The sequence below is a fragment of the Lonchura striata genome, chromosome 6 (assembly GCF_046129695.1).
Source record: "Lonchura striata isolate bLonStr1 chromosome 6, bLonStr1.mat, whole genome shotgun sequence".
Lineage (NCBI taxonomy): Eukaryota > Metazoa > Chordata > Aves > Passeriformes > Estrildidae > Lonchura > Lonchura striata.
The window spans coordinates 41634446-41649537 of NC_134608.1; the positions used below are offsets into that span (position 1 = coordinate 41634446).

Sequence of the window (15092 nt, forward strand, 5' to 3'; positions counted from 1 at the left end):
AAAGATTGTCTAGAAACATAGCTGGAAAAAAGAATGCCATATTTTTTGCTGACCTGGAAAAGAAGTGGTACCCAGGTCAGTGGTAAACTGAATCCTTGGGCTCACTGCTGAAACCACCAGTGGGAATGAATTTGCATTTTATTAAATGCTCTAAAGCCCATCATTCACCTCTTAGACAGTCTTTAGTAATTGCAATGTCTTTAGTAAGTAATATAAATCTTGAATAGTTCCTGCTAGAAGGCAGGCTTGACTTCAAATCTATTTAAAAATATATATATTAGAAGAAAAAAAAATTGTAAGCTGTCCAAAAGCCTGAAGCAAGATATGTTTATCTTTTTGTGTCTGACATATCTAAATATCTCCTCTGGATCTTTGGCACTGAAAGAACCCCAGTGATTTAGAGAAAAGGTTTATGATTTTTTTTCCCTTTAGACACTTTAAAGAAAATTAGGTACTTGTTGGGATAGTTGAACCTTTTTTGAGGCTTTCAGAATATATCAGTTAAAAAATAATGACAAAAAAATATAGATATTTTGATAGCTATTACAGAGCATTTAAAGATGTTTTGTTCTGTTCCTGGACATACAACTAGAAATTTCTCAACATTCATCAGGGAAGAACATTTGAGGAGCAGTTTGGATATTTCTGCATGATTTGTCTCCAAGGAATAGAGCTTTGAGGAAAAATTTAAGGTACATTGACAGAGCTCAAGGGAAAGAGTTTGACCCTGTCATAGCGTAAGCAGTGTTTTCTCATGAAAAGATCATTCTTCATTCCTAATGCTTTGTCACTGAGAGAGAATGTATTTAATGGAAAAAAGTATAAACTTTCTACACATCCAGAAAATAAAATAAATATAATATAAAGTGCAGTAGAAGTATATTAGCCTATAAAAACTTTGCACTTGAAATAGCTTTGTTTTTCTGATGCTACCAGTCCTCTAAAGTAATTTTTTTCTTAAATATAAAACTAATACAAAACCATCTCCAAGAATAATTGCGTTTTTTGGTCTGAAATGCAGCGAAGGTTTTCTTCAGTTGAAATATAGGGGGTTTATCAACCATATCTGCTAGCCTGGCTTTTGAAGAATTTATTTTATCAAAACCCTCTCTGGTCATTTTCAAAGCTATTTTGTTCTTTACACGGGAAAGCCTCTAGCTGATTTTTCAACTTGATGAGGAATTTTTACTGTCTTTTTGTATGGAGGGGAAAATAGACAGTTTAAACAATTGGATTAGACCTGCAGAAAGCTGACAGATATTATGATGTGATCATAAACATGACCTTTTAAGCTCTGTTGGGCAAATTCATTATTCTTAAATTTTTCTGGTTTTAATCCAGCAAGGCTGGTACTTTAGTTTGGCAAGTATTTTAGTCGTTTGCTTAAACTGTCACCTGTACTTGTTGAGAAGAATTTGCTTTCTGTTTGTGAGCATTGCCATAGAGATGTGTGGCTACCTAAGACTTCAGTATAGAACAGCTCATAAACTTCAGTGAAAATTGGATGAAACTTACCCATGGGAATAAGGAGACTTAGAAATTCTAGAAGAAATCCCTGTAGATGCTTTCTAAAATTGGGTGTAAATAGGATGAGGGAACCTAGAGAGAAAAAGAAGAGAATAGGGAAAAGCAGTATTTTTTAACCTGCTGGAAAAATTGTAAAATATTACTTATGCCAAGTCTGCCGTTAGTACTGACTGACTCGTGTTGACAGCCATTGATAGATGAGAATTTGTAGATGCCTACAGGGTCAATTGTTGTTATATTAACATTTGTATGTCAGACTATAATTCTGTGTGACATTTGGTATTAAAGCTACAAATCCTGATCTAAGGAGCTTATAAACTAGCTTGAATCATTGGGAAGAAATAACATAAAGTGACAACAGTCCAATATTTTGTGTCTCTGCCATGAAAGTTGAAAGGCTTTCTTTGCCAGCAAGTAAAGTGTCTGCTACTTCTACTGACTGACAGAACTTGAGTATCTGGATACCAGTTTTGGGTGGATTCTTTCCTCAGAAATGAGGAACACAAATATCACATAAGGAAGATTAAATTTAAAAAGCTGACCTTTTTTATTTTCAAGTTGCCTCAATAACTGGAGTTCGAAAATTATTTTGAAATTCTTTAAGTCAAGCAAATAATATTCCCATTGTGTGTTCATTAGTATGTTTTCATGACATCTTACATTAAAAAGTAGAAGATGCCTAAGTATTTGCTGGTTCAGAAAGATCCTTTGTCAATACCTTCATTCACCCAGTTGAACTGCTCCAGCACCAGCCTGTCCTGCCTGAGTGGTGGATTACTTGCCTAAGGGGAGGTTTCCTGGGCTGGGAAGCCCTCAGAGAGTGCCGAGACTTGCTGGGAGCTGCAGCAGCCAGAGAACAGGGAAGTGGTTGAGTTACCATCCCTGGTAACACCATCAGTGTTTCAGTGACTCTATGATAATCTGTCCTGAAGAGCACCCATGATTTGACAAAAAAACAATCATATTGGATGAGGTATTCTGGAAGCTCCTTGGCTATGAGCATAGTTAATAAAATGTGGGGTATTTTTTTTCTTTTTGAGGAGGTAGAAGGTGAAATGTGAAAGCCATCACTAGCTTAGAAGTAAATTAATAATCAAGTAAGGAAATAACACATCTGCAGAAGGTAGTCTCCACATCTTGATCTTTGAATTGGTGGAATAAAGTCTTTGAATAAGCATTTTGGAATAAGCATTTTCTAAAGTTATTTTTGTAGATCTTGCAGTTTGATGTCTTATATATTGTTTTCCCAAGTTAAGACTATCCTAAGCTTAGTATATGATGCCCTTGACATCAGAAGAGAGTACTGTATCTGAAGAAAAAACTGGTTTTATCTGTTCATTCAATCTGTTTTATTTCAGGAAGGTTTCCTTTAGAGTATCCCCCTTATGGCCTCCTGTCAGGGACCAAGGAATTGTGTCATGATTTCTTTGACGAAATGTCTATGCTGACCAAGAGGTAGTCTCTAGTCAAGATAGGTAATCCTGTTTGGATTGCTTAGTAGTTCTAGAAGTCTCATTCTGGAAAGAATTTCCCATCCCTAGCCTGAAAATGCTATCAACTGATCTGGAACGTAATGTTTGAGGTTTGTGAAGAGAAAAGATGAGTTCTGGCGTGTCCTTGACAAAAAAACTCCATCTTTCCCTGGCGTAAAGTATAATGTTAAGCATAAAGGCATGTACATTTTTATCTCTCTATGAACTACAGACACTACATTTCTCATTTAACTAGCAAAATTGCTAGTGGCTTTCTTCCTGCAGGAAGTTTTTACCCTGTAAAAGGTACACTGGATAGATGCTAGTGTAAGGAACATAACTTTGGAAGTTTCTTTCTTCACTCTTTACTGTGTTATAATGGATTTCACTAGAGATTTATACTTTGAGGAGATACGTCACGGGTGATGATGAGTGCAGCATGGACTTAAAAGAAAAAAACATTAAGGAAAAACCTCTAGTATACTGATAAATGCTAAAAGATGTTTCTCTGAGTAGGAAGTTTTTGGATATTGAGAAAATCATGTTCTGTTGAGTTGCCGGAAATCTTGCTTTCTTGGCAATAACTTTACATTCATTGAACATTAATGTGGATGTTAATGCTCCATAGCTTTAAATGAAATGGTGATAAAATATGCAAACAACAGAAATATGATGTTCCATGCCTTTATGTAAGTTTATGCATTTATAATCCAGTACTGCTTGTGTCCAACACAGTAAAAATTAAAACAACTGTGACACATGGATGTCACTTGAATGAAGTGTTCTGCTTAGAAAGTTTGGGAAGGAAATAAGGAAATGAATGATTAGGAAGCGGGGATTTTGAGAGAACTTAATTAGAATTAGAACAAGTGTGGGGAAAATAACCTAATCTTGTACACACTTAAGAAGAATGGAAAATGAATGCTTATTTCAGTTTGTTCTCATTGTCCATTAAAATATATCCACGTGTTTAATTAAAAAAAAACCTCACCTAGTTAAAATAGTTACATAACAGCTTTTTTTTTTAATATAAATCTGGTAACTGATTTGGGAGGGTAAAAGAGATAGGTGAGTATGAGGGAAAGCTCACATTAAAAAGCAATATAGTACATAGGAAAGTTCACATTAAAAAGCAGTATAAGGAATGTGCAGTTTCTCTGCAGTACTTTCAATGCTGGGAGGTGTGTCAGAATTTGAATGTATCTTTGAACACATTCCTTTCTCTCAAGAAGGGAACTTCCTTTGCTTTTCTCTGCTTGGATGTATGAACTCTGACACACACATTTCCATTTTATAAATAGTTTAAGTATCAAAGCACTGAAAAAACCTGTACTTTTGCTTTTGTCCTGTTTCTCAAAAACAAGCAGGGAAGTAACAGAATATGTGATGATCAGTAGGGCTAAGTAGCAACTTCATGTTTTGGCCGCTTTACATTTTATAAGCGATGCCAATGCACTCTTGAGTGCTCATCCCTAACTACCCAAAGAGAAGAACAGAAAGTCGAGTTAGAGGGAATAACATTCTTCTTTGAGCATGAAAGAGACAGGCATTTGAACAGCAGTCTGATCATCATTACTTCTTCCAGCTGTTCTGGTTATCAAGTTGGAAATGGATCATTGCTTCATTTTGCATCATTTCACAATTCATAATGATAAATGTTTTTTAATAGTCAAAGATGTCAGGCTATAATAATAAAGTGAAAATATAATGAATTGTTCAGTCAGCTTCTAGGTTAAGACTCCTAAGGTAAAAGAAAAACAGAAACAATATTGAACAAGATGACCCTTCATTCTCTCAATGAAATGGAACTGCCTGCACACCCTTTCCATTTTACCTTCATTGTCAGTTGATTTCCAGAATTTATTTTTATATAATCTCTGATTTTTTTTTTGAGCAGGGTTAGCTCTGAATTAAATGAGATCTAGGCATGTCTGAATTTCAGCTTCTGGGCAGCATGATTAAACTCTGAATAGCCTAGGTTATTTCCAAAACCTGTATGACAGACTGGTTGTGTAGCATGCTTCAGCCTTAGCAAACTAATAAGCCAGCTAAGGAAGCAGTTTCCATTATGATTTTTAGGTGGCTACCTTCTCCAGAATAGCAAGCTTAGCTCAGTATCCAGACTCACAAAGCAATCTCCTGACATTCAGATATAATAGCACAATTCCACAAAGGTGAACTAATTGTCAAACTGGTTAGAATTACAAATTTCCACCACTTTACACCAGTGCTAGAAGCCACAATGAATTCTTTGATCAACTAGAATTCCAAATACCTTTATGTAATGTCATCCTCTTTTCCCAATGCAGTAATTAGATATTTTGCCTCTGTTAAATTTTTGACTGCCACTTAATTTCTGAAACTAAATTTTGAGACAGAACAAAGTGGGGTATCCTAACTGGCTGCTGTGCTGATCAGTTCAAGATTGAATCCTTGGTTTATGACTCCTATATTTAATTTCCTACAGGCAGATCAAAATATTAGTGCTGGAATTACTCTTACAGTGTTCCTATCTTTCTTCAGGCCCTTTTATCTAAAGAATACTTGGTTTTGGAGAACTAGGACTGAAACTTAAGGGATTTTTCTCCCAAGTCTAAATTTCCCTTTGGTCAGTAACTTTATTTCAGGTTGTAGTGATTATGGAATAAGTGTCATTTCTATGTCTCTTATTCATAGTGTGTTGATGAACTAAAAGGTATCAATAAATGTGTAATATTTTATACTGTCCTAACCTTTTCCTGTTAGAATCATGACCCGCAAATGGTGGCAGCTTCCAGGAGAATAATACCATCCTACTGTTCTCTAACAATTGCAATTAGGTTTCAGGGCTCCAATTAATCATAAAGTCAAAATCAATATGTGCTGGACTATTTATACTATATGAATACTCACAAGCAGCGTCCTTTTTCAGAAAACTTTCAAATAGTAGCTGTTTCATTTCTTGCCTTCAAGAAAGTTACTTTTGTAACTCATGAAGCAAGAGTGAAATAACATAATATCAAGGAGTAGAGCAAATAAAATATATTTATCTCTTATTTTCTTGTTTTTGCACCTCTCTGAATAATGCCTATAGCAAAAATACGATGTCCTAGAATCAGATAATAAAGGAAGTAAATAAGTGGGCAGGTAAAATTCTGAAAAATACATAGTAGTGACCTCACAAAATCCTGAGCAGATAGTTGGCTTACCAGACTGTTACTTGATCTGTTGCTGCACCTTAATCTTTCAAAAAAGTCACAAGATTTTGGCTACTCACCGCTCCTGTGAAATCATTGGGAGCTGCAGATATTTAGTGAAAATTGTTTGTGGTCCTTACTATTTGAAACTTTGTATTGAAAATAAAATTTCATTGTATCATGCATTTATAAAGCTGGTAGTTACTATAGCCAAAGTATGTTAAATCTTCAGAGATAAATGACCTACAGAGCTCAAATCACAAAATTGGTCATTTAGATAAGTTTTTATTTTCCTTTTGAAATAATGCATAAATGAACAGGCAGCAAACAATCCAAATCCTGTGAAATTTTTCTCCAGGGTAGCATAAAATCTGATGAATACTTTTAAAGTACTGTTGGTTTCTTAGGCACAAACCTTTTGCCCATTGATACATTATGTGCTATTTGCCAATCTGGAACAAGCAGGAGGCTTATAAGCAAAATTCAACAGACGTCAAAGATAGACAATGATATCTGACAACAGAAGATTTTTCAACACATATTTTCCTTTATATGTGCAGGGAAAAGAGTGATGTAGAAAGAGCAATGACTCTGCATGGATAGAGGCAAGATATTAGCTACTTATTTCAAGCCTCCTTATAAATTCATGATCTAATTATGCTGTCCCAATTCTGTGAAAGACAAAGTGACACAGGAAATAGTAGACAGCAAAAAACAGATCTCTTAAGTGCACTTCTCAGTACAACTCAGTTTTCATAGATCTTAAAATAATCATAGGATAGCTATGAATCATGTAGAGTAACTGCATTATGAGACAGAAAATGACAGATGCTGGATGGGAGAGGAAGAATGATATTTTTGAGTTGGTATCTAGAAAAGGTTTTATAATGAAGAGGTTATTGTTGTTGAAAATTGAAAGAAAGTAAAGAAAATACTTTTACTACTTCCTTGCAATGTCTTTTTTTTTTGTTTTCCCCCCTTCAGTGTGATGGATGGAAGCTTCATGAAAATTCTAGTAGTCTAGTAGTTGGGAGGATAGAGTTTTTTAAGCAAACTTACTTCCATTACAAACTTGAACAGAGGTTAAATTGAGGGGATGCTTTGGCAAAGATTTTCTGTCCTTTAACTTTGATTATTCATATTCCCAGGAAGAGAACTATCTATTAATTTTTCATTGGTGCCAAGAAGCACAAGATCCTCAGTCTTTTATGTTTCAGCTCAACTTATCTGCAACCTCTGCAGTACTCATTTCCAAAGCTGCTATCCTGTAGATAGCATTCAGAGATGAAACTTAGAGTTATTACAAGTAGGTGTTTTTGGGTGAAACAGAGGACAAAGTAAAAGGTGAATGTTGTGTAGGACACAATATTGGTGGATATAACTGGATCCAGAGTACAGAAATACAATGGGTTTACAAAATGGGTTTTAAGAGCTTCCTTGGATAACAGACATAAATTGGTGGGAAAAAAAAAATCAATATTTTATGTCATGAAATTTCATGATTTGGTGTGTTTTTTGGGTGGCTACAACTTGCTCTCAGCACCTGTTGCAAGTCTCACTGTTTTCAAGGGACATTTTCAGTGGGTTACTGATACTTTTTGAAATAGATTCTACCTTGTATCTTAGTTGACCTGCTGGAGTTAAATTCTGAAGATCTGCTTCTCCAAAGTTTTCTGACTGTGCCCTTTTATTGGCAGATAATGGGCTTTGACTACTTATGCTTGATCCTGGACTTGACAAGGTATTGTTTCTATTGACACGTTGTGTTTTTGGATGCTTATGTAATTCTTTTGCATAGCCCAGTGTCTCACACAGAATTCAATGGGGACATCCAGAAATACATACTTTTAAAATCTTTCTTTATATTTGTGATTTGAGAGTTAGTAGACGTATTGGCAGTATAGAGATTTTCATATTTTTCTCACTAGCATACTGAAAAGCTGTTAGAGTCAGCTTTGAAGTTCCATTGAATTAAAACAAATAAAGTTCATTTCCTAACAAATTGATTTGGGCTGAACAGCCCCATAAGTGCTATAAATTCATTGAACAAAGTGAAGACACAATGAGTTCAGTTATCAAGCTTTTGTCATTCGTCAATGAGCTAATCTGAGTCATCATTTTTTCCTTAGTAATAATTGCTCTCATTCATCCTTTGTTCTGCTTTTATTGTTTTTCTATGTCATTTATTATAAACCAGTCTCATCAAGAGAAATAGCTGGGATTTTGAGTGTTGAAAATGTGCCTTGGAGCGACCCACAAGCGATGCTATAGCACATTTCATAGCGCCATCCATGCTTGGGAGTGCGCTCTCCAGAGGCATCAATCAGAGCTGCTCAGTCTGAGCTTGCAGCAGGTGATTAATATGCTACCTGTGGAGCACAAAGGACTGGTTTGTTCATTCTACAGAGAAGCTTCAGTGAAGCTTTTCTTAAAATGTGTTTCTCTTTCTCTGAGGTGCAAAAGAACTGCTAGGCTGCTATACTTCTCCTACATAAATAGTGACTTTTTCCCTAAAGAAAGTTGGGTGTATACTCACATTACGTTTTTTACTCTGATAAGAAAAACGCTTTCACTGCTATTACTTGTTCCATGAACATAATTTAAAAAAACTTACCACCACAAAATGCTAATGAATGCTATGATGTTGTGTGACTTAGATCATCTATCTGCACTAAGAAAGAAAATGATACCATCAGATAAACCTATGGTGTGTGTCTGTTTGTATGCTTATACCTATTGTAATACAGTAAGTAGAAGTAGTAGCAATTTACATATTTCCTGGCACATTTTCCATGTCTATTTATTTACCAAAATTGCTGATATTGACACAAGTCTACTCAGAATGGCAGGACTTCTCAGGATAGTATCTCCCTTGTTTAAATGATCTAATCAACCTGGATTAGATCTATTGCTAGTGCAAGAGTAATTTGGAGGGAGGAAGGCTGCTGGCTGCTGGTGTTATTGCTCATTATTAATCTTTGACCTGGAAGAAGATTAATAATCTCTTTCATCCACACTTTTAAACTATATTTTAATTTAAGAGTTTTGCCATATATTTAATAATATTTTGATCTGTCTCTTGCCTTCTATTGATTTTATATTAATTTCTTTGAAAATGTTAAGGTACTGAACATTATGATAATGTAAGTAGTCTTTGTTAATGTATTTCAACATAACCATGAATTTCTTTTGCTCTTTATTCTTGCATCCTTTGTTTAATATTGGCTGATCAAAGGTGTTTACTTCCTCGTAGGTCTCTCAGAAGTGACAGAAGTTCTATGTCAAAAGCTATTGGCATTTTAGGCAAAAGTTAAGTAATAACAAACTCTGAGTGGCTGTAATATGGTTGGAGTTAGCACAGTCAAAATTAGCATGTTAGGGAATCTGGAGAAATGTGGGTAAACTTTCATGGCCCCAGCTGATGTAGGTTTTATTATGGGTGTTCACTGTCCCTCACTGTGGGAATTATGCAATGAAGTGTGAAATATTAGGTAGGTCTTAATGCTTTGTTTTCTTGTGAAAATAACTGAAGGAATCTTTTGTATGGTACTAGGCTACACTATCTTAAAAGAAGTCTCATTTCTCTGATGCATTGAGCCACTAGGGTGACTGTACTCAAAAATTATATCATATTTTTGTCCACTTTTCCCAAGAAGGTCTTGTGAGCTAGAGACTGCTAATGGGAAAAGTATTACTCTTTCTCCTTGGTTAGGAACAAACACAAAGCGACTGTTGAGGACAGAGGACAGGGACATAGGTAATAAATCCTGTGGTATATGTGTAAAGTAAGTTTTTTGAGACTCAGTCCAGCATCACGATTGGAAGATTTTCTTTTTTGAGGCAATGGGTTTTCTTGCCCTGTTCTTGCAACTTTCCATGTCACATCATAGTATCTTTGCTGTGTTTGCATTGTGAGTAACTACTATACTGGAAATGTAGTTTTGGGAAAGAAGTGCAATTTATTGTTAAGATTTTATGAGACAGCTGCAGCAGTTTTTTGTATATTTTAATCAGTAAATAATTAATTTGATGTCAACTTCAGGTATAGAATTGTAATTTTTAAGTGATTGTTGTAACTATTTAATTGATTGAAACCATCAAATTATTTGTATTATGACTTTTTCTGAAAAAAAATTGCCTTGTTTTTGGAGGGGGGAAGACTCTGCTTATAGCTGTGTGAACTTTATCCAGTTTAGAAATAAGTGGACTTGTTTTTAACATCTTCTCAAATAGCACAGAAAAATAATTCTGGCACTCAGCCTTCGGATTTCCCAAGCCCCCAAGTGATGGAAATTATATCCATGAAAAATACAGCACCACTGGTTTTAAAATATCTTGAATTGTAACTCTTCTGTGAAACCATCTTCCTCTCTACCTGCTTCAATCCAGTGATGCCAAAGTGATTGCAAGAACCTTGTTGTGGACATCCCCTCTAACCTATTTTTTTAGTACAATCTCTTTATGCTGTTTCTTCTGGTTTGATGTATCTCAAGTAAGAATGAGTACATAACTGCATCCTTTACCCATGAATCCATGTATATAGCTTTTGGATTTTTTTTCTTACTTGTTAGAATACATGCACCATGTGCATATGTGCAGTACATGTACTCTCCTATTATATTTGACAGGTGCATGTATGTTCTCACTTTAGGAAGGTTTTGAGTTCATTTAATAAAGAGAGGGTTCATTCAGATAATTAAATCCTACACAGTTCTAGTTAATAAAACAAAATCTGCCTGCACAGTATTGAATATTTTCTGTGACTCAGACAACTTCACCTTCCCCCAGCTTTTTGAGTCACTAGGCAGATTGCTTTTTAATACCAAATTTATTTGGATATCCTTAATTGTAGACAATATAAGTTAGATATAGGATATGGATGGTACATTCCTGTAGAATGTTTTATTTTGGAGGTGATGTCAAAATACTGTATTTCTAGGATGTGGGTGAAGTTACTTAGATAATTAGATAATTATTTGTATAAGTAATAAAGGAAAACCTTACTGGTGCTCAGTTTGGGGGATGTGGGAGCATATCGTTATGTGAGGATATACTGATCATAGGAGAAATCTTGTATCTTTTCTGTACTATTTTTTGCAGTATGCATTTTTTTCTGTCTGTATACCAATGTCTGATATAAAAGAAGCTTCTTTGTATACTTTTGTTTTTTTCTTCCACTTTGCCTTAGTTGTTATCATGTTGTTATGCAAAATCATGGATCCTGAGATATTCTACAAAATTATTTGACATACTGGTCAATTAATTTGAGGTTTCCTTTTTACAGACCCTTTTGAATGTCTGTGTCACTGATTTCAAAGGTTCCCCTTTCAGCTATTTAGTCATTAATAATGTTACAAGCTTGGTCTGGTGTTCCGTCTTTAATTGTAAGCAACGTTGAGGAAAAGGTGGGTCTTCTTTTGTGTATTAAATCTTAAAATAATGATAATCATTGTACAGTTTTTCTGACCCTTGTTCAGTTCTCTACTGGTGCTTCAGCACAGTTTGAATTGGTTTAACTTGCTACTATGGCCTGCAGTAATGCTTATAGAAATAATATTTTAAGCTACAAAGTATGAACTGAATTTACTTTTCCTCCAATTTGCCATGAATTTTCTCTTAATGAGAAGGAAATTTAAAAAAATAGAGAAATTTTCTGGTATGCTTGCTCCTTTTTCTACCAGTGCAATTTCTTTTCATCTGGCATCTTTTTTCATGTGATGTAGAGCAGTAAACAGAGAGAAGAAATATATGAAGGAAAATTAAAATAGGCAAAAATGTTATATTGTTCTAATGAGAAGCAGTCAATGTGTTTTGGGATAAATGTTTATTTTTAATGCTATAAAGAATTGGTCTAAAATGTTCAGTGTCACAGATTTTGGCTTTCTACTAGTGCTGCTATATTCTTGTCAGAACAGGTCTGGGTTCCCACAAACACTGATCCTTTGAAGGTGCTAGAAGATGCAAAGGAGTAAGCAATCTTTTAACCTCACAAGTTGTAGAAATAAAAAATGGACATGTTGGGTTTATTACATTTTACTGAGAGATCTCCTGGTAAATACCATATGCAAGCAAACTGCTCTCTATGTGTCTTGCTCTTTGAACAGCTTTTCATTGTTCTGCCTTTTCACCTGTTATAAGTATAGAAGCACAAAATTGTCAGCCTGTAAGCATTTTTTCACTTTGATACAAAATGTGCTAAAAAATTGAAGCATCAAAGTAGGCTTGGATTGAGCTGTTGCTGAAATATGGCTGCTTTGACAGGTGAGACCCAGTGAAGGGATAAGTCTGTTCTGTGGATAACATTATAAAAATGGAAAATTGTATATATATTTCTGGTTTATTTTCTAAATGCATCAGAGTAATTCAGTGTTTCATTAATTATAAAAAAAATTAAAGAAACAGAATTCAAATTAATTATGAGAAAGTTCAAATAAGTATTAAAAGGTGGGTTGAGACCAATATAAGATTTACAGTGTATCTTATCTCTTGTGTGATCTGGACCTACCCTTATTCATCTTGTGTCATTTGCTTCTAATTGTTTTCCCTTGGGAAGTTACTCTTGTCAAAGCAGTCACAGAGAATGCTTCACTGCTAAAGTATCTCAATTTGTTTTCTAATATGGTCAGTGGATCTACAATTTTTCCTTCATCTTCCACTGAAAACATACTAAAACCCTTTTCAGAGAGTTAGACAATTGGTTTTTTGGTGGAAATTCCCTTGGTTGTTATACAGATGTCTGGAGAAGGCTGCAGGTCCCTGTGCTGGGTCTTTAAGGCAGTGGCCCACAGCTTTGCCATCTGTTGTACAGGTGCATGATATAACCTAAGGCTAAAGGGAAAACAAAAAAAAGCTCAGAAGTCAGAGCAGCATTGACAATTAATATATTGGACTGTTATGGGATTGTAGATATCTACATTTTAATAATGGCTTTTGTTTTGATGCTTACTGAGTTCAATTCTTCTTTTTGCATTTCTTCCCAAATATATGGGAAATATGCTTTTTAAATTTTTTTCCCATTCATATGCAAGAATTGCTGTGCTGAATAACAGAAGGATTCTCACTATGTGTTTGAATTCATACGTGTGCATTTCTGCATCTGCACATTTGGGTAGATGTATGTTGGTACATGGATTTAAAAAAAAAAAATCCACTGAGCCTTTCTTGCATTCTGGTTAATGGTCTTTGTATATTACTGCAAGAAAATGCTGCTGTAAAGAGAGTTGTATCTTGATAAGAAAAGTGCATCTGTGTTTCATTGCTCATATCTGTGACTAGTGCAAGGTTAGCTTTTCTCTTGCTTTTCTGTAATTAATAGCAGTTAAATCAGTATTGAATGGCATTAATATAAGTGAATCTAAATATTGAAAATAAAATTGGACATGTTAAAACCAATTCAGATTGTTTTTTAAATTCCTGAGAGGAAGAAATCCTAATGTCTGACATTTACTTCAAGCTTTTATCATGTATTTCTGCATCAGTCAGATTGTTTTAATATTTAAAGCCATTTTTGGTGTTTATGAGGCATAGAATTTTGTTAAGAAAAAACAGGCGAACTCAAAAGGGATGTGTGTATATAGGCATTATTTCAGCCAAAGATCTGACGTGCTTTGCAGTAAACCAAAGTGACCCATTTAAAATACTAATTCTGGAACTTTTGGCTGGGGGGAAAAAGTACAAATTTTAGGAAACTTTTATAACTGAATTTTGGTTTTGAAGTTTGAGAAGGATGTATTTTTGTCTTTAGTCCTCTGTCAGAACAAAAGTTTGTGGTTGTTTTCAGGGAAGTTTCCTCCCTTTTGTCCCACCTTTTTGCAGTTAGAGAAGCAGTAAAGAAGATTCACTGAAACTGCCAATTTTTGAGTGTTTCTACAGTCTGTGAGGGAAAATTTATTTTGCATAAGTTTCTTCTGCTGAAATGGTTAGTTCTTTTTGTGTGTGACCAGAAAGAGAGAGTAGGATTTGAAAAGAAAGTTTTCAGTTTATCTTTATAATCCTTCTTCCTTCTGTCATTTTCTACTCTTTATTGTTTTTTCAGACACAGAAAAAATTCATCTCTTAACAGTCTTTTTAAATTTACTTCAGCTGCAAGCAATTTAAAGTCAAATCCCAAAGTCCTCACTAGTCTCTCTTTCATTTGCACACTGTCTCTTTTTAAAGTGCAGTTCATTTCCCAAAATATTTTTCCTATGTAAGGTGATTTTTCTTCTTAAGGAATTCTTACACTTAGTTTAAATTGCACTGGAAACTGATAACATTGTTCTTGCTTACAGTAATCATGTTGCCCATGTGGGAGTAGATGGTGACTTATAAGGGAAGTTTTGTTTTTTCACTTTAGGTTCTTACAGTTTCTAAAGGATGTAAATTAGGCCTTGGCTCCTGTAGGAACTCTTCTAGATTCTGTAGGTCAGTATTTGTCTCACAAAAAGAAATTCTACCTGTTTGAATTCCATATATAAATTTTAAATTTAGTGAATATTTGTGGTAATTTTTGACTTTGAAAGTTTTCATTTGTTGTAGTAGGGATAGTAGAAATTGTTTATTATTTTATTTTATTGTTTATTATTTTATTATTTTTGTTACTGTTTTTCTGTCTGCTGTATTTCACTTGAGTTGCTAAATTTCAACTGTTCAATTGAGTAAATAATGTAGATATTTGGGTATTTGGTTCTTGACAAGCATTCTTTGGGATGGCAGCTGCAAATATCTAGCCCGTCATTTCTCATGTGTGTACCTGTGGGATACTTCTGTGCAGGTACATATTGCTAAAATAAAACTAATGAAGTCTCACTTAGGAGGGAATGGGAAATTTGGGGTGAAGTTTTCCAAGGTGACAGATGAATGCAGAAAGGACTTGCAATATTGCACTGCATCAGATGATATTTTTTTTTGTTTCCACATCATGACCAAACTGAATCTA

General features: G+C 34.6%; 1 protein-coding gene across 11 annotated transcripts in view; it reads left to right on the forward strand.

The window, feature by feature from the left end:
* Window positions 1-15092, forward strand: part of LRRC4C (leucine rich repeat containing 4C) — a 473541-nt gene that overhangs the window by 110127 nt on the left and 348322 nt on the right. The window contains exon 2 of one of the 11 annotated variants that reach the window (XM_077784229.1): window positions 7873-7916. The exons of the other annotated variants lie outside the window; for them this stretch is intronic. The gene's annotated coding sequence lies outside the window, so the exon portion shown is untranslated. The remainder of the gene's footprint in view (window positions 1-7872; window positions 7917-15092) is intronic. 11 annotated transcript variants of the gene reach the window in all.